This window comes from Tympanuchus pallidicinctus, unplaced genomic scaffold (assembly GCF_026119805.1).
Source record: "Tympanuchus pallidicinctus isolate F22 unplaced genomic scaffold, pur_lepc_1.0 scaffold92, whole genome shotgun sequence".
NCBI lineage: Eukaryota > Metazoa > Chordata > Aves > Galliformes > Phasianidae > Tympanuchus > Tympanuchus pallidicinctus.
Genome location: NW_026294816.1, coordinates 1 through 19,324, shown reverse-complemented (window position 1 = coordinate 19,324; position 19,324 = coordinate 1). Strand labels below are relative to the sequence as shown.

Here is a 19,324-nt window from a genome sequence, read left to right as displayed (position 1 = left end):
TCTCATTTCTCCCAATTTTCCCTTCATTTTCCTTCACTTTCCCCTCAGATTTCCTCATTTTTCTCTTCCTGTTTCCTCGCCTTTCTCCATTTTCCCCACTCATTTCTTCATTTTTCCTTATTTTTCCCTCCTATTTATTTATCTCTTCTTTTTCCCCTTCATATTTCATCCCTTTCCCATTTTCCTCTCCTTTTCCTTCACTTTTCCCCTCTACTGTCTCTGTTTTTCCTTCACTATTCCTTATTCTTCTTCCTTTTCCCCCATTTTCCCCTCTGTTTTCCCCCTTGTTGCTCTTTTCCCCCCAGAATCGAACTGAATTCCCCTTTCCATGTTAATCGCAGCCCCTCGAGGAGCAGCAGAGGGACGGGGTCACGCTTAGGGCTGGGGTCAGGGGTCAGAGGTTACGGTGTCACTCTGCTGCCTCAGGGCTGCGCAGCAGGAGCAGGCCGCAGCTCCATAGCAACCGCAGCTTCCGCCGCCGCCGCCCAATCAGGTGCGGAAACGGGCATGATTGACGGCACAGAGGAGCGAGCGGGGCCTACGGCAATTCACCAATGGGATTTGGGGTTGGGCGCGAGGCGGGGCAGCGAGGCCCAATGGGAACTGCGGAAAGGCCGCGCCTCTGGGAGCACTCGACCAAAGGCGCTTCCGGTGGGCGGTGCTTTGGCGTACAGCCAATCGGTGCCTTCCGTGGGCGGGCATAACGGCACGGTTGCGGCCAATCGGCGTCGGGCACGGTGCGCCTGCGTACTGCGCGCTCGAGCGGCCGAGCGGAGCCTCGGCGCTGCGGCGGAGCACGACATGGAGCCGGGATACGGCGGTACGTACGGTCCGGGGGCTGCAGGGGGCGGCCGGGCCCTCCCCGGTACCTCCCGGGGCCTTTCCGATCCCGCGGGGCCTCCTCGCCGCATCAACAACGGTTAAACCTAAGGGGAGGTGTTGTGCCCGCCCTCTGTGAGGGGGAGCCGCAGCCCATTGGCTGAGCGGAGAGTCGCTCAGCTCTGGACGGCCGCTGATAGGCTGATGGGTTGTGGGGCTCCGGGGGATGGGGGGAGGGGGGCGAGAATAGGGGAAAAAAACAGGGAGGGCGGACGGGGGGGGGATTCGGTGCCCCCCCCTTGTGGGTTTACCCTCGTGGGGGTGTTTTGGTGTGAGGGGGAGGAAGCGGAGCGGGGCCCGGTGCTGGAGGAGCCTCAAAATGGCGGCGGTGCGGCCACGCCCCAGCAGAACCCCTGAAAAAACACTGAGAGGCGGGGGATGGGGGGTCGTTGCGACCCCCAGTGCGTGAGGTGACCTCGTAAAATGGGGGAGAGGGAAATGTGCGCGGGCAGGGAGTGCTGGGTTGGGGGAGAAGGGAGAAGCTCAGAAAGTGGGGATTTAGGTGTGATGTGAGGAAGGAAGGTTTTATTGCCTTCAAGGACCTTTCCAGCCCAACTCGTACTTTGATCTTTCAGGACCCTTCCAACCCGATCATTCTGTTGAGCTTTGAGACCCCTTTATATCCAACCATTCTGTGGCACTGTGGTTTTATGACTTTCAAGGACCTTTCCGGCCCATTCTGTGGTTCTGTGATCTTTAAGGACCCTTCCAACCTGAGTCGTGCTGTGATGGTGCACTTCTGTGATCTTCAAAGACCCTTCCAACCCAACTCATTCTGTGATTTTCTGATCTTTAAGGACCTTTCCAACCCAACCCGTTGTGTGGTTCTGCGATCTTCAAAGACCATCCCACCCCAAGCATTCTGTGATTCTGTGATCTTTAAGGCCCCTTCCAACCTATTCTGTCCTTCTTTGGTTCTGTGATTTTTAAGGGCTCTTCAACTCAGCCATCCCATGGGATACCTGTGGCACATCTGACCTGAAGCCAGGCATTTTGGCCTCAAAATCCACCTCACGCTCTGCCCCCTGTGATGCACTCTGTAGATCTTTTTATGAAGGGGTCGATGATGCTCTGGGTGTAAAAATTGCCTTTTATTTCCCAAATATTTCATGAGTTTTCTTCTTGGGAGATACCTGCTGATAAGACACTGCTGACACTGGCTTGTACATAACTGCTCACTAGGGTAGCGCGGATCTCACGCAGCTCTCTGAGTAGGTGTTCCCCAGGGAAAGGGTTGAGCTGGGCTTTGTTTTCTGATTGGTTTTAAGGTAATTAAGGGCAGAAAGTGAAACCGTGTTGGAAAAACACCATATCCTGAAACCAGCTTCCTTACTTTGTGTTCTTCTTGCAGGTTATGGCTCCTGGAGTACTGGAGCCGCCAACACACAAGGTGAATTGCTTTACATTGATATATACATCAAACAAACAAACAAGTGGGGAAATGTCTCTCGGAGCTGAATCCATCTTTCTTCTTTCCCTCAGGTACCTACGCAGCGGGTGCGACAAGCTGGCAAGGTGGGTGCTACACGGAGCTGCCATCCCCAAAAAAGCCCCCAAGCCGCTGTCTGGGAGCAGACAAAGAGGGAAGATGGTGCAGCAAGGCAGCAGCCCTAACTCCTGTCGGTTCTGTTGTAGGCATGGCGGCAAAGGAGAACTACGAGGGGTCCTCGTGGCAGAGCTGGCAGTCCCACTACGAGAGCCCCAGGCCGGACATGGGGAAGGCTGCACAAGGTCAGAGGTCCCTTCAAACCCAAACCATTCTGTGACCCTCAAGGACCCTTCCTCTCCAAACCATTCTATCACTCTATGGTTCTGTAATGCTTAAGGACCTTTACAACCCATCCATTTTGTGATTTCATGGTTCTGTGACTTTTAAGGACCTTCCGACCTATTTCATCATGCCATGATCTCAAAGGACCCTTCCAACACAAGCTGTCCTATGCTGATGGAATTTTTCAACCAAACCAGTTCCAAGATTCCATGGTTCTGTGACCTATAAGGACACATTACCACTCAGGCATTTTTAGGGTTGTGTGGTTTTGTGACCTTTAAGGAACATTCCAACCCAGCCAGTTCTAGGGATTCCATGGTTCTGTGACCTTTAAGTTCAGTTCCAACCCAAGCAGTTCTGGGGTTCCATGGTTCTGTGTCCTTTAAGGTCCATTCCAACCCAACCAGTTCTGGGGTTCCATGGTTCTGTGACCTTTAAGACCCATTCCAACCCAAGCAGTTCTGGGGTTCCATGGTTCTGTGACCTTTAAGGACCCATTCCAACCCAAGCAGTTCTGGGGTTCCATGCTTCTATGACCTTTAAGGTCCATTCCAACCCAACCAATTCTGGGGTTCCATGGTTCTGTGATCTTTAGGGACCCATTCCAACCCAACCAGTTCTGGGGTTCCATGCTTCTATGACCTTTAAGGTCCATTCCAACCCAAGCATTTCTTGGGTTCCATGGTTCTGTGATCTTTAAGGTCCATTCCATCCCAAGCAGTTCTGGGGTTCCATGGTTCTGTGACCTTTAAGGACCCATTCCAACCCAAGCAGTTCTGGGGTTCCATGGTTCTGTGACCTTTAAAGACCCATTGCAACCCCAGCAGTTCTGGGGTTCCATGGTTCTGTGACCTTTAAGTCCATTCCAACCCAACCAGTTCTGGGGTTCCATGGTTCTGTGACCTTTAAGGACCATTCCAACCCAAGCAGTTCTGGGGTTCCATGGCTCTGTGACCTTTAAGGACCATTCCAACCCACCCAATTCTGGGGTTCCATGCTTCTGTGACCTTTAAGGACCATTCCAACCCCAGCAGTTCTGGGGTTGCATGGTTCTGTGACCTTTAAGGCCCATTCCAACCCAACCAGTTCTGGGGTTCCATGGTTCAGTGACCTTTAAGGACCCTTCCCACCTAGGCATTTTTAGGGTTCTGTTGTTCTGTGACCTTTAAATTCTGTTCCAACCCAAGCAGTTCTGGGGTTCCATCGTTATGTGATTTTAAAGGGCCATTCCAAGCCAACCAGTTCTTGTGTTCCATGGTTCTGTGACCTTTAGGGACCCATTCCAACCCAAGCAGTTCTGGGGTTCCATGGTTCTGTGACCTTTAAGGACCCATTCCATCCAAAGCAGGTCTCAGGTTCCATGGTTCTGTGACCTTTAAGGACCCATTCCATCCCAAGCAGTTCTAGGGTTCCATGGTTCTGTGATCTTTAAGTTCAGTTCCAACTCAAACTGTTCTGGGGTTCCATGGTTCTGTGACCTTTAAGGACCATTCCAACCCAACCAGTTCTGGGGTTCCATCGTTATGTGACCTTTAAGGTCCATTCCAACCCCAGCAGTTCTGGGGTTCCATGGTTCTGTGACCTTTAAGGACCATTCCAACCCCAGCAGTTCTGGGGTTCCATGGTTCTGTGACCTTTAAGGACCATTCCAACCCAGTCAGTTCTGGGGTTCCATGGTTCTGTGACCTTTAAGGACCATTCCATCCCAAGCAGTTCTTTGGTTCCATGGTTCTGTGACCTTTAAGTCCATTCCAACCCAAGCAGTTCAAGGGTTCTGTGTTTCTGTGACCTTTAAGGACCATTCCAACCAAACCCGTTCTCGAGTTCCATGGTTCTGTGACCTTTAAGTTCAGTTCCAACCCAACCAGTTCTGGGGTTCCATGGTTCTGTGACTTTTGAGGTCCATTCCAACCCAACCAGTTCTGAGGTTCCATGGTTCTGTGACCTTTAAGTTCAGTTCCAACCCACCCAGTTCTGGGGTTCCATGGTTCTGTGACCTTTAGGGACCCATTCCAACCCAAGCAGTTCTGGGGTTCCATAGTTCTGTGACCTTTAAGGTCAGTTCCAACCCAAGCAGTTCTGGGGTTCCATGGTTCTGTGACCTTTAAGGACCCATTCCAACCCAGCCAGTTCTGGGGTTCCATGGTTCTGTGACCTTTAAGGACCATTCCATCCCAAGCAGTTCTTTGGTTCCATGGTTCTGTTTCCTGAATGGACTCATTCGCACCCAGGCATTTTTAGGGTTCTGTTGTTCTGTGACCTTTAAAGACCCATTCCCACCGAGACGTTTTTAGGGTTCTGTGGTTTTCTGGCCTTAAAGGACCATTCCAACACAACCAGTTTATGGGTTCCACGGTTCTGTGTCCTTGAAGTTCTGTTCCAACCCAAACAATTCTAGGGTTCCATGGTTCTGTGACCTTTAAGGACCATTCCAACCTATGCAGTTTTTGGATTCCATGGTTTTGTGACCCTTGAGGACCCATTTCATCCCTAGCGTTTCTTGAGTTCCATGGTTCTGTGACCTTTAAGGACCCATTCCAACCCAGCCAGTTCTGGGGTTCCATGGTTCTGTGACCTTTAAGGACCCATTCCAACCCAAGCAGTTCTGGGGTTCCATGGTTCTGTGACCTTTTAGTTCCATTCCAACCCAACCAGTTCTGGGGTTCCATGGTTCTGTGACCTTTAAGGACCATTCCAACCTATGCAGTTTTTGGATTCCATGGTTCAGTGACCCTTCAGTTTGATTCCAACCCAACCATTTCTCGAGTTCCATTGTTCTCTGACCTTTAATATCCATTCCAACCAATCCATTTCTAAGGTTCCATGGTTCTGTGACCTTTAAGATCAGTTCCAACTCAAGCAGTTCTGGGGTTCCATGGTTCTGTGACCTTTAAGTTCCATTCCATCCCAGCCAGTTCTGGGGTTCCATGGTTCTGTGACCTTTAAGGTCCATTCCAACCCAACCAGTTCTGGGGTTCCATGGTTCTGTGACATTTTAGGACAATTCCAACCCACCCAATTCTCAGATTCCATGGTTCTGTGACCTTTAAGGACCCATTCCAACCCAAGCATTTCTGGGGTTCCTTTGCTCTGTGACCTTTAAGGACCATTCCATCCCAAGCAGTTCTTTGGTTCCATGGTTCTGTGACCTTTAAGTCCATTCCAACCCAAGCAGTTCAAGGGTTCTGTGTTTCTGTGACCTTTAAGGACCATTCCAACCAAACCCGTTCTCGAGTTCCATGGTTCTGTGACCTTTAAGTTCAGTTCCAACCCAGCCAGTTCTGGTGTTCCATGGTTCTGTGACTTTTGAGGTCCATTCCAACACAAGCAGTTCTGGGGTTCCATGGTTCTGTGACCTTTAAGGACCCATTCCAACGAGTTCTGGGGTTCCATAGTTCTGTGACCTTTAAGGCCCATTCCAACCCAAGCAGTTCTGGGGTTCCATGGTTCTGTGACCTTTAAGGACCCATTCCAACCCCAGCAGTTCTGGGGTTCCATGGTTCTGTGACCTTTAAGGACCATTCCAACCCAACCAGTTCTGGGGTTCCATGGTTCAGTGACCTTTAAGGACCCTTCCCACCTAGGCATTTTTAGTGTTCTGTTGTTCTGTGACCTTTAAATTCTGTTCCAACCCAAGCAGTTCTGGGGTTCCATCGTTATGTGATTTTAAAGGTCCATTCCAACCCAAGGAGTTCTTGGGTTCCATGGCTCTGTGACCTTTAAGGACCCATTCCAACCCAACCAGTTCTGGGGTTCCATTGTTGTGTGACCTTTAAGGACCATTCCAACCTATGCAGTTTTTGGATTCCATGGTTTTGTGACCCTTCAGTTTGATTCCAACCCAACCATTTCTCGAGTTCCATTGTTCTCTGACCTTTAATATCCATTCCAACCAATTCATTTCTAAGGTTCCATGGTTCTGTGACCTTTAAGTTCAGTTCCAACCCAACCAGTTCTGGGGTTCCATGGTTCTGTGACCTTTAAGGTGCATTCCAACCCAAGCATTTCTTGGGTTCCATGGTTCTGTGATCTTTAAGGACCCATTCCAACCCAAGCAGTTCTGGGGGTCCATGGCTCTGTGACCTTTAAGGACCATTCCATCCCAAGCAGTTCTTTGGTTCCATGGTTCTGTGACCGTTAAGTCCATTCCAACCCAAGCAGTTCAAGGGTTCTGTGTTTCTGTGACCTTTAAGGACCATTCCAACCAAACCCGTTCTCGAGTTCCATGGTTCTGTGACCTTTAAGTTCAGTTCCAACCCCACCAGTTCTGGGGTTCCATGGTTCTGTGACCTTTAAGGACCATTCCCACCTAGGCATTTTTAGGGTTCTGTTGTTCTGTGACCTTTAAATTCTGTTCCAACCCAAGCAGTTCTGGGGTTCCATCGTTATGTGATTTTAAAGGTCCATTCCAACCCAAGGAGTTCTGGGGTTCCATGGCTCTGTGACCTTTAAGGACCCATTCCAACCCAAGCAGTTCTAGGCATTCCATTGTTGTGTGACCTTTAAGGACCCATTCCAACCCAAGCAGTTCTGGGGTTCCATGGCTCTGTGACCTTTAAGGACCCATTCCAACCCAGCCAGTGCTGGGGTTCCATTGTTCTGTGACCTTTAAGGACCGATTCCAACCCAAGGAGTTCTAGGGTTCCATGGTTCTGTGACCTTTAAGGACCCATTCCAACCCAAGGAGTTCTAGGGTTCCATGGTTCTGTGACCTTTAAGGACCCATTCCAACCCAAGGAGTTCTAGGGTTCCATGGTTCTTTGACCTTTAATGACCATTCCAACCCAACCAGTTCTGGGGTTCCATGGCTCTGTGACCTTTAAGGACCATTCCAACCCAACCAGTTCTGGGGTTCCATGGTTCTGTGACCTTTAAGTTCAGTTCCAACCCAACCAGTTCTACTATTCCATGGTTCTTTGACCTTTAAGGACCCGTTCTAACCCAGCCAGTTCTCAGGTTCCATGGTTCTGTGACCTTTAAGTTCAGTTCCAACCCAACCAGTTCTGGGGTTCCATGGTTCTGTGACCTTTAAGGACCATTCCAACCCAACCAGTTCTGGGGTTCCATGGTTCTGTGACCTTTAAGGACCCATTCCAACCCAGCCAGTTCTGGGGTTCCATGGCTCTGTGACCTTTAAGGACCATTCCATCCCAAGCAGTTCTTTGGTTCCATGGTTCTGTGACCTTTAAGTCCATTCCAACCCAAGCAGTTCAAGGGTTCTGTGTTTCTGTGACCTTTAAGGACCATTCCAACCAAACCCGTTCTCGAGTTCCATGGTTCTGTGACCTTTAAGTTCAGTTCCAACCCCACCAGTTCTGGGGTTCCATGGTTCTGTGACCATTAAGGCCCATTCCAACCCAACCAGTTCTGGGGTTCCATGGTTCAGTAACCTTTAAGGACCCTTCCCACCTAGGCATTTTTAGGGTTCTGTTGTTCTGTGACCTTTAAATTCTGTTCCAACCCAAGCAGTTCTGGGGTTCCATCGTTATGTGATTTTAAAGGCCCATTCCAACCCAAGGAGTTCTTGGGTTCCATGGCTCTGTGACCTTTAAGGACCATTCCTACCCAAGCAGTTCTGGGGTTCCATGGTTCTGTGACCTTTAAGGACCCATTCCAACCCAAGCAGTTCTGGGGTTCCATGGTTCTGTGACCTTTAAGGACCCATTCCAACCCAAGCAGTTCTGGGGTTCCATGGTTCTGTGACCTTTAAGGACCCATTCCAACCCAAGCAGTTCTGGGGTTCCATGGTTCAGTGACCTTTAAGGACCCATTCCAACCCAAGCAGTTCTGGGGTTCCATGGTTCTGTGACCTTTAAGGACCCATTCCATTCCAAGCAGTTCTGGGGTTCCATGGTTCTGTGACCTTTAAGGTCCATTCCAACCCACCCAATTCTCAGGTTCCATGGTTCTGTGACCTTTAAGGACCCATTCCATCCCAACCAGTTCTGGGGTTCCATGGTTCTGTGACTTTTAAGATCAGATCCAACCCAAGCAGTTCTGGGGTTCCATGGTTCTGTGACCCTTGAGGACCCATTTCATCCCTAGCAATTCTTGGGTTCCATGGTTCTGTGACGTTTAAGGACCATTCCAACCCCACCAGTTCTGGGGTTCCATGGCTCTGTGATCTTTAAGTTCAGTTCCAACCCAACCAGTTCTGGGGTTCCATGGTTCTGTGACCTTTAAGTTCAGTTCCAACCCAGCCAGTTCTGGGGTTCCATGGTTCTGTGACTTTTGAGGTCCATTCCAACACAAGCAGTTCTGGGGTTCCATGGTTCTGTGACCTTTAAGTTCAGTTCCAACCCAAGCAGTTCTGGGGTTCCATGGTTCTGTGACCTTTAAGGACCCATTCCAACCAGTTCTGGGGTTCCATAGTTCTGTGACCTTTAAGGCCCATTCCAACCCAAGCAGTTCTGGGGTTCCATGGTTCTGTGACCTTTAAGGACCCATTCCAACCCCAGCAGTTCTGGGGTTCCATGGTTCTGTGACCTTTAAGGCCCATTCCAACCCAAGCAGTTCTGGGGTTCCATGGTTCAGTGACCTTTAAGGACCCTTCCCACCTAGGCATTTTTAGGGTTCTGTTGTTCTGTGACCTTTAAATTCTGTTCCAACCCAAGCAGTTCTGGGGTTCCATCGTTATGTGATTTTAAAGGGCCATTCCAACCCAAGGAGTTCTTGGGTTCCATGGCTCTGTGACCTTTAAGGACCCATTCTAACCCAAGCAGTTCTGGGGTTCCATGGTTCTGTGACCTTTAAGGACCATTCCAACCCACCCAGTTCTGGGGTTCCATGGTTCTGTGACCTTTAAGTCCATTCCAACCCAGCCAGTTCTGGGGTTCCATGGTTCTGTGACCTTTAAGTTCAGTTCCAACCCAACCAGTTCTGGGGTTCCATGGTTCAGTGACCTTTAAGGACCCATTCCAACCCAAGCAGTTCTGGGGTTCCATGGCTCTGTGACCTTTAAGGACCCATTCCAACCCAAGCAGTTCTGGGGTTCCATGGCTCTGTGACCTTTAAGGACCCATTCCAACCCAAGCAGTTCTGGGGTTCCATGGCTCTGTGACCTTTAAGGACCCATTCCAACCCAAGCAGTTCTGGGGTTCCATGGCTCTGTGACCTTTAAGGACCCATTCCAACCCAGCCAGTTCTGGGGTTCCATGGTTCTGTGACCTTTAAGGACCCATTCCAACCCAAGCAGTTCTGGGGTTCCATGGTTCTGTGACCTTTAAGGACCCATTCCAACCCAAGGAGTTCTAGGGTTCCATGGTTCTGTGACCTTTAAGGACCCATTCCAACCCAAGGAGTTCTAGGGTTCCATGGTTCTGTGACCTTTAAGGACCATTCCAATCCAACCAGTTCTGGGGTTCCATGGTTCGGTGACCTTTAAGTTCAGTTCCAACCCAACCAGTTCTACTATTCCATGGTTCTTTGACCTTTAAGGACCATTCCAACCCATGCAGTTCTGGGGTTCCATGGTTCTGTGACCTTTAAGGACCATTCCAACCCAACCAGTTCTGGGGTTCCATGGTTCTCTGACCTTTAAGGACCATTCCAACCCAACCAGTTCTGGGGTTCCATGGTTCTGTGACCTTTAAGTTCAGTTCCAACCCAACCAGTTCTACTATTCCATGGTTCTTTGACCTTTAAGGACCCGTTCTAACCCAGCCAGTTCTCAGGTTCCATGGTTCTGTGACCTTTAAGTTCAGTTCCAACCCAACCAGTTCTGGGGTTCCATGGTTCTGTGACCTTTAAGGACCCATTCCAACCCAGCCAGTTCTGGGGTTCCATGGCTCTGTGACCTTTAAGGACCATTCCATCCCAAGCAGTTCTTTGGTTCCATGGTTCTGTGACCTTTAAGTCCATTCCAACCCAAGCAGTTCAAGGGTTCTGTGTTTCTGTGACCTTTAAGGACCATTCCAACCAAACCCGTTCTCGAGTTCCATGGTTCTATGACCTTTAAGTTCAGTTCCAACCCCACCAGTTCTGGGGTTCCATGGTTCTGTGACCTTTAAGGACCCTTCCCACCTAGGCATTTTTAGGGTTCTGTTGTTCTGTGACCTTTAAATTCTGTTCCAACCCAAGCAGTTCTGGGGTTCCATCGTTATGTGATTTTAAAGGTCCATTCCAACCCAACGAGTTCTTGGGTTCCATGGCTCTGTGACCTTTAAGGACCATTCCTACCCAAGCATTTCTGGGGTTCCATGGCTCTGTGACCTTTAAGTTCAGTTCCAACCCAACCAGTTTTGGGGTTCCATGGTTCTGTGACTTTTGAGGTCCATTCCAACCCAAGCAGTTCTGGGGTTCCATGGTTCTGTGACCTTTAAGGACCCATTCCAACCCAAGCAGTTCTGGGGTTCCATGGTTCTGTGACCTTTAAGGACCCATTCCATTCCAAGCAGTTCTGGGGTTCCATGGTTCTGTGACCTTTAAGGTCCATTCCAACCCACCCAATTCTCAGGTTCCATGGTTCTGTGACCTTTAAGGACCCATTCCATCCCAACCAGTTCTGGGGTTCCATGGTTCTGTGACTTTTAAGATCAGATCCAACCCAAGCAGTTCTGGGGTTCCATGGTTCTGTGACCCTTGAGGACCCATTTCATCCCTAGCAATTCTTGGGTTCCATGGTTCTGTGACGTTTAAGGACCATTCCAACCCCACCAGTTCTGGGGTTCCATTGTTCTGTGACCTTTAAGGACCCATTCCAACCCAGCCAGTTGTAGGGTTCCATGGTTCTGTGACCTTTAAGGTCCATTCCAACCCAAGCAGTTCTGGGGTTCCATGGTTCTGTGACCTTTAAGGACCATTCCAACCCAGCCAATAATGGGGTTCCATGGTTCTGTTACGTTTAAGGACCATTCCAACCCCACCGGTTCTGGGGTTCCATGGTTCTGTGACCTTTTAGTTCCATTCCAACCCAAGCAGTTCTGGGGTTCCATGGTTCTGTGACCTTTAAGTTCAGTTCCAACCCAACCAGTTCTGGGGTTCCATGGTTCTGTGACCTTTAAGTTCAGTTCCAACCCAGCCAGTTCTGGGGTTCCATGGTTCTGTGACTTTTGAGGTCCATTCCAACCCAAGCAGTTCTGGGGTTCCATGGTTATGTGACCTTTTAAGGTCCATTCCAACCCAAGGAGTTCTGGGGTTCCATGGTTCTGTGACCTTTAAGGACCATTCCTACCCAAGCAGTTCTGGGGTTCCATGGTTCTGTGACCTTTAAGGACCCATTCCAACCCAAGCAGTTCTGGGGTTCCATGGCTCTGTGACCTTTAAGGACCCATTCCAACCCAAGCAGTTCTGGGGTTCCATGGTTCTGTGACCTTTAAGGACCCATTCCATTCCAAGCAGTTCTGGGGTTCCATGGTTCTGTGACCTTTAAGGTCCATTCCAACCCACCCAATTCTCAGGTTCCATGGTTCTGTGACCTTTAAGTTCAGTTCCAACCCAACCAGTTCTGGGGTTCCATGGTTCTGTGACCTTTAAGTTCAGTTCCAACCCAAGCAGTTCTGGGGTTCCATGGTTCTGTGACTTTTGAGGTCCATTCCAACACAAGCAGTTCTGGGGTTCCATGGTTCTGTGACCTTTAAGTTCAGTTCCAACCCAACCAGTTCTGGGGTTCCATGGTTCTGTGACCTTTAAGGACCCATTCCAACCAGTTCTGGGGTTCCATAGTTCTGTGACCTTTAAGGCCCATTCCAACCCAAGCAGTTCTGGGGTTCCATGGTTCTGTGACCTTTAAGGACCCATTCCAACCCCAGCAGTTCTGGGGTTCCATGGTTCTGTGACCTTTAAGGCCCATTCCAACCCAACCAGTTCTGGGGTTCCATGGTTCAGTGACCTTTAAGGACCCTTCCCACCTAGGCATTTTTAGGGTTCTGTTGTTCTGTGACCTTTAAATTCTGTTCCAACCCAAGCAGTTCTGGGGTTCCATCGTTATGTGATTTTAAAGGTCCATTCCAACCCAAGGAGTTCTTGGGTTCCATGGTTCTGTGACCTTTAAGGACCCATTCTAACCCAAGCAGTTCTGGGGTTCCATGGTTCTGTGACCTTTAAGGACCATTCCAACCCACCCAGTTCTGGGGTTCCATGGTTCTGTGACCTTTAAGGACCCATTCCAACCCAGCCAGTTCTGGGGTTCCATGGTTCTGTGACTTTTGAGGTCCATTCCAACACAAGCAGTTCTGGGGTTCCATGGTTCTGTGACCTTTAAGTTCAGTTCCAACCCAAGCAGTTCTGGGGTTCCATGGTTCTGTGACGTTTAAGGACCCATTCCAACCCAACCAGTTCTGGGGTTCCATGGTTCTGTGACCTTTAAGGACCCATTCCAACCAAAGCAGTTCTGGGGTTCCATGGTTCTGTGACCTTTAAGGACCCATTCCAACCCAGCCAGTTCTGGGGTTCCATGGTTCTGTGACCTTTAAGGACCCATTCCAACCCAAGCAGTTCTGGGGTTCCATGGTTCTGTGACCTTTAAGGACCCATTCCAACCCAAGGAGTTCTAGGGTTCCATGGTTCTGTGACCTTTAAGGACCCATTCCAACCCAAGGAGTTCTAGGGTTCCATGGTTCTGTGACCTTTAAGGACCCATTCCAATCCAACCAGTTCTGGGGTTCCATGGTTCTGTGACCTTTAAGGACCATTCCAACCCAAGCAGTTCTGGGGTTCCATGGTTCTGTGACCTTTAAGTTCAGTTCCAACCCAACCAGTTCTACTATTCCATGGTTCTTTGACCTTTAAGGACCATTCCAACCCATGCAGTTCTGGGGTTCCATGGTTCTCTGACCTTTAAGGACCATTCCAACCCAACCAGTTCTGGGGTTCCATGGTTCTGTGACCTTTAAGGACCATTCCAACCCAACCAGTTCTGGGGTTCCATGGTTCTGTGACCTTTAAGTTCAGTTCCAACCCAACCAGTTCTACTATTCCATGGTTCTTTGACCTTTAAGGACCCGTTCTAACCCAGCCAGTTCTCAGGTTCCATGGTTCTGTGACCTTTAAGTTCAGTTCCAACCCAACCAGTTCTGGGGTTCCATCGTTCTGTGACCTTTAAGACCCATTCCAACCCAATCAGTTCTCGGGTTCCATGGTTCTGTGACCTTTAAGGACCATTCCAACCCAACCAGTTCTGGGGTTCCATGGTTCTGTGACCTTTAAGGACCCATTCCAACCCAGCCAGTTCTGGGGTTCCATGGTTCTGTGACCTTTAAGGACCATTCCAACCCAAGCAGTTCTGGGGTTCCATGGTTCTGTGACCTTTAAGGACCATTCCATCCCAAGCAGTTCTTTGGTTCCATGGTTCTGTGACCTTTAAGTCCATTCCAACCCAAGCAGTTCAAGGGTTCTGTGTTTCTGTGACCTTTAAGGACCATTCCAACCAAACCCGTTCTCGAGTTCCATGGTTCTGTGACCTTTAAGTTCAGTTCCAACCCCACCAGTTCTGGGGTTCCATGGTTCTGTGACCTTTAAGGACCATTCCCACCTAGGCATTTTTAGGGTTCTGTTGTTCTGTGACCTTTAAATTCTGTTCCAACCCAAGCAGTTCTGGGGTTCCATCGTTATGTGATTTTAAAGGTCCATTCCAACCCAAGGAGTTCTTGGGTTCCATGGCTCTGTGACCTTTAAGGACCATTCCTACCCAAGCAGTTCTAGGCATTCCATTGTTGTGTGACCTTTAAGGACCCATTCCAACCCAAGCAGTTCTGGGGTTCCATGGTTCTGTGACCTTTAAGGACCCATTCCATTCCAAGCAGTTCTGGGGTTCCATGGTTCTGTGACCTTTAAGGTCCATTCCAACCCACCCAATTCTCAGGTTCCATGGTTCTGTGACCTTTAAGGACCCATTCCATCCCAACCAGTTCTGGGGTTCCATGGTTCTGTGACTTTTAAGATCAGATCCAACCCAAGCAGTTCTGGGGTTCCATGGTTCTGTGACGTTTAAGGACCATTCCAACCCCTCCAGTTCTGGGGTTCCATTGTTCTGTGACCTTTAAGGACCATTCCAACCCAAGCAGTTCTAGGGTTCCATGGTTCTGTGACCTTTAAGGACCCATTCCAACCCAGCCAGTTGTAGGGTTCCATGGTTCTGTGGTGTTTAAGGTCCATTCCAACCCAAGAGTTCTGGGGTTCCATGGTTCTGTGTCCTTTAAGGACCATTCCAACCCAAGCAGTTCTGGGGTTCCATGGTTCTGTGACCTTTAAGGACCCATTCCAGCCCAGCCAGTTCTGGGGTTCCATGGTTCTGTGACCTTTAAGGACCATTCCAACCCAAGCAGTTCTAGGATTCCGTGGTTCTGTGACGTTTAAGGACCATTCCAACCCCACCAGTTCTGGGGTTCCATGGTTCTGTGACTTTTTAGTTCCATTCCAACCCAAGCAGTTCTGGGGTTCCATGGTTCTGTGACCTTTAAGGACCCATTCCAACCCAGCCAGTTGTAGGGTTCCATGGTTCTGTGACCTTTAAGGTCCATTCCAACCCAAGAGTTCTGGGGTTCCATGGTTCTGTGACCTTTAAGGACCATTCCAACCCAAGCAGTTCTGGGGTTCCATGGCTCTGTGACCTTTAAGGACCCATTCCAACCCAGCCAATTCTGGGGTTCCATGGTTCTGTGACCTTTAAGGACCCATTCCAACCCCACCAGTTCTGGGGTTCCATGGTTCTGTGACTTTTTAGTTCCATTCCAACCCAAGCAGTTCTGGGGTTCCATGGTTCTGTGACCTTTAAGTTCAGTTCCAACCCAACCAGTTCTGGGGTTCCATGGTTCTGTGACCTTTAAGTTCAGTTCCAACCCAGCCAGTTCTGGGGTTCCATGGTTCTGTGACCTTTAAGGACCATTCCAACACAAGCAGTTCTGGGGTTCCATGGTTCTGTGACCTTTAAGGACCCATTCCAACCCCAGCAGTTCTGGGGTTCCATGGTTCTGTGACCTTTAAGGCCCATTCCAACCCAACCAGTTCTGGGGTTCCATGGTTCTGTGACCTTTAAGGACCCATTCCAACCCCAGCAGTTCTGGGGTTCCATAGTTCTGTGACCTTTAAGGCCCATTCCAACCCAACCAGTTCTGGGGTTCCATGGTTCTGTGACCTTTAAGGACCCATTCCAACCCCAGCAGTTCTGGGGTTCCATGGTTCTGTGACCTTTAAGGCCCATTCCAACCCAACCAGTTCTGGGGTTCCATGGTTCAGTGACCTTTAAGGACCCTTCCCACCTAGGCATTTTTAGGGTTCTGTTGTTCTGTGACCTTTAAATTCTGTTCCAACCCAAGCAGTTCTGGGGTTCCATCGTTATGTGATTTTAAAGGTCCATTCCAACCCAAGGAGTTCTTGGGTTCCATGGCTCTGTGACCTTTAAGGACCCATTCCAACCCAACCAGTTCTGGGGTTCCATTGTTGTGTGACCTTTAAGGCCCATTCCAACCCACCCAGTTCTGGGGTTCCATGGTTCTGTGACCTTTAAGTCCATTCCAACCCACCCAGTTCTGAGGTTCCATGGTTCTGTGACTTTTGAGGTCCATTCCAACACAAGCAGTTCTGGGGTTCCATGGTTCTTTGACCTTTAAGTTCAGTTCCAACCCAAGCAGTTCTGGGGTTCCATCGTTATGTGATTTTAAAGGTCCATTCCAACCCAAGCAGTTCTTGGGTTCCATGGTTCTGTGACCTTTAAGGACCCATTCCAACCCAACCAGTTCTCAGGTTCCATGGTTCTGTGACCTTTAAGGACCCATTCCAACCCAAGCAGTTCTGGGGTTCCATGGTTCTGTGACCTTTAAGGACCCATTCCAACCCAACCAGTTCTGGGGTTCCATGGTTCTGTGACCTTTAAGGACCATTCCAACCTATGCAGTTTTTGGATTCCATGGTTTTGTGACCCTTCAGTTTGATTCCAACCCAACCATTTCTCGAGTTCCCTGGTTCTGTGACCTTTAAGGACCATTCCAAACCAAGCAGTTCTTTGGTTCCATGGTTCTGTGACCTTTAAGGACCCATTCCAACCCAAGTAGTTCTTGGGTTCCATGGTTCTGTGACCTTTAAGGACCCATTCCATCCCAAGCAGTTCTGGGGTTCCATGGTTCTGTGACCTTTAAGGACCCATTCCAACCCAACCAGTTCTGGGGTTCCATGGTTCTGTGACCTTTAAGGACCCATTCCATCCCAAGCAGTTCTGGGGTTCCATGGTTCTGTGACCTTTAAGGACCCATTCCAACCCAACCAGTTCTAGGGTTCCATGGTTCTGTGACCTTTAAGGACCCATTCCAACCCAGCCAATTCTGTGGTTCCATGGTTCTGTGACCTTTAAGGACCCATTCCAACCCAAGCAGTTCTGGGGTTCCATGGTTCTGTGACCTTTAAGGACCCATTCCAACCCAGCCAGTTCTGGGGTTCCATGGTTCTGTGACCTTTAAGGACCATTCCAACCCAAGCAGTTCTGGGGTTCCATGGTTCTGTGACCTTTAAGGACCCATTTCATCCCTAGCATTTCTTGGGTTCCATGGTTCTGTGACCTTTAAGGACCCCTTCCATCCCAACCAGTTCTGGGGTTCCATGGTTCTGTGACCTTTAAGGACCCATTCCATCCCAAGCAGTTCTGGGGTTCCATGGTTCTGTGACCTTTAAGGACCATTCCAACCCAGCCAGTTCTGGGGTTCCATGGTTCTGTGACCTTTAAGGACCATTCCAACCCAGCCAGTTCTAGGGTTCCATGGTTCTGTGACCTTTAAGGACCATTCCAACCCAAGCAGTTCTGGGGTTCCATGGTTCTGTGACCTTTAAGGACCATTCCAACCCAGCCAGTTCTGGGGTTCCATGGTTCTGTGACCTTTAAGTTCAGTTCCAACCCAACCAGTTCTGGGGTTCCATGGTTCTTTGACCTTTAAGGACCCATTCCAACCCAGCCAGTTCTGGGGTTCCATGGTTCTGTGACCTTTAAGTTCCATTCCAACCCAACCAGTTCTGGGGTTCCATGGTTCTGTGACCTTTAAGGACCATTCCAACCCAACCAGTTCTGGGGTTCCATGGTTCTGTGACCTTTAAGGACCCATTCCAACCCAGCCAGTTCTGGGGTTCCATGGTTCTGTGACCTTTAAGGACCATTCCAACCCAAGCAGTTCTGGGGTTCCATGGTTCTGTGACCTTTAAGGACCATTCCAACCCAACGAGTTCTGGGGTTCCATGGTTCTGTGACCTTTAAGGACCCATTGCAACCCAAGCAGTTCTGGGGTTCCATGGTTCTGTGACCTTTAAGGACCATTCCAACCCAAGCAGTTCTGGAGTTCCATGGTTCTGTGACCTTTAAGGACCCATTCCATTCCAAGCAGTTCTGGGGTTCCATGGTTCTGTGACCTTTAAGGACCCATTCCAACCCAACCAGTTCTGGGGTTCCATGGTTCTGTGACCTTTAAGGACCCATTCCATCCCAAGCAGTTCTGGGGTTCCATGGCTCTGTGACCTTTAAGGACCCATTCCAACCCAGCCAGTGCTGGGGTTCCATTGTTCTGTGACCTTTAAGGACCCATTCCAACCCAAGCAGTTCTGGGGTTCCATGGTTCTTTGACCTTTAAGTTCAGTTCCAACCCAACCAGTTCTACTATTCCATGGTTCTGTGACCATTAAGGACCATTCCAACCCAACCAGTTCTGGGGTTCCATGGTTCTGTGACCTTTAAGGACCCGTTCCAACCCAACCAGTTCTGGGGTTCCATGGTTCTGTGACCTTTAAGGACCCATTCCAACCCAATCTGTTCTCGGGTTCCATGGTTCTGTGACCTTTAAGGACCATTCCAACCCAAGCAGTTCTAGGGTTCCATGGTTCTGTGACCTTTAAGTTCCATTCCAACCCAGCCAGTTGTAGGGTTCCATGGTTCTGTGACCTTTAAGGTCCATTCCAACCCAAGAGTTCTGGGGTTCCATGGTTCTGTGACCTTTAAGGACCCATTCCAACCCAGCCAGTTCTGGGGTTCCATGGCTCTGTGATCTTTAAGGACCATTCCATCCCAACCAGTTCTAGGGTTCCATGGTTCTGTGATCTTTAAGGACCCATTCCAACCCAAGCAGTTCTGGGGTTCCATGGTTCTGTGACCTTTAAGTTCAGTTGCAACCCAGCCAGTTCTGGGGTTCCATGGTTCTGTGACCTTTAAGGACCCATTCCAACCCAAGCAGTTCTGGGGTTCCATGGTTCTGTGACCTTTAAGTTCAGTTCCAACCCAGCCAGTTCTGGGGTTCCATGGTTCTGTGACCTTTAAGGATCCGTTCCATCCCAACCAGTTCTGGGGTTCCATGGTTCTGTGACCTTTAAGTTCAGTTCCAACCCAAGCAGTTCTGGGGTTCCATGGTTCTGTGACCTTTAAGGACGATTCCAAACCAAGCAGTTCTGGGGTTCCATAGTTCTGTGACCTTTAAGGCCCATTCCAACCCAACCAGTTCTGGGGTTCCATGGTTCTGTGACCTTTAAGGACCCATTCCAACCCCAGCAGTTCTGGGGTTCCATGGTTCTGTGACCTGTAAGGACCCATTGCAACCCAACCAGTTCTGGGGTTCCATGGTTCTGTGACCTGTAAGGACCCTTCCCACCTAGGCATTTTTAGGGTTCTGTTGTTCTGTGACCTTTAAATTCTGTTCCAACCCAAGCAGTTCTGGGGTTCCATCGTTATGTGATTTTAAAGGTCCATTCCAACCCAAGCAGTTCTGGGGT

At 49.6% G+C, this 19,324-nt stretch overlaps 2 long non-coding RNA genes across 50 annotated transcripts; one reads left to right on the top strand and one right to left on the bottom strand.

Moving 5' to 3' along the window:
* The first annotated feature begins 703 nt into the window (after positions 1-703).
* Positions 704-2,915, top strand: LOC128074709 (uncharacterized). The gene is made up of 4 exons (XR_008203395.1): positions 704-820; positions 2,231-2,269; positions 2,362-2,394; positions 2,515-2,915. It is a non-coding gene; the product is annotated as an uncharacterized LOC128074709 (long non-coding RNA).
* Positions 2,916-2,937: 22 nt separating this feature from the next.
* On the bottom strand, positions 2,938-18,745 carry LOC128074708 (uncharacterized). 49 transcript variants are annotated; one of them, XR_008203371.1, is made up of 11 exons: positions 18,400-18,739; positions 17,559-17,662; positions 17,246-17,401; positions 14,626-14,677; positions 13,738-13,789; positions 13,425-13,528; positions 10,133-10,236; positions 7,644-7,728; positions 5,279-5,349; positions 4,233-4,336; positions 2,938-3,082 (listed from the first exon to the last, which is right to left on the bottom strand). It is a non-coding gene; the product is annotated as an uncharacterized LOC128074708 (long non-coding RNA). The 49 variants fall into 49 exon arrangements; XR_008203348.1 differs by lacking the exon at positions 5,279-5,349 and adding an exon at positions 7,416-7,519 and having other exon boundaries at positions 4,233-4,388; positions 7,677-7,728; positions 18,400-18,734; XR_008203380.1 differs by lacking the exon at positions 2,938-3,082 and adding an exon at positions 3,882-3,917 and having other exon boundaries at positions 4,285-4,336; positions 18,400-18,738.
* Positions 18,746-19,324: the final 579 nt, after the last annotated feature.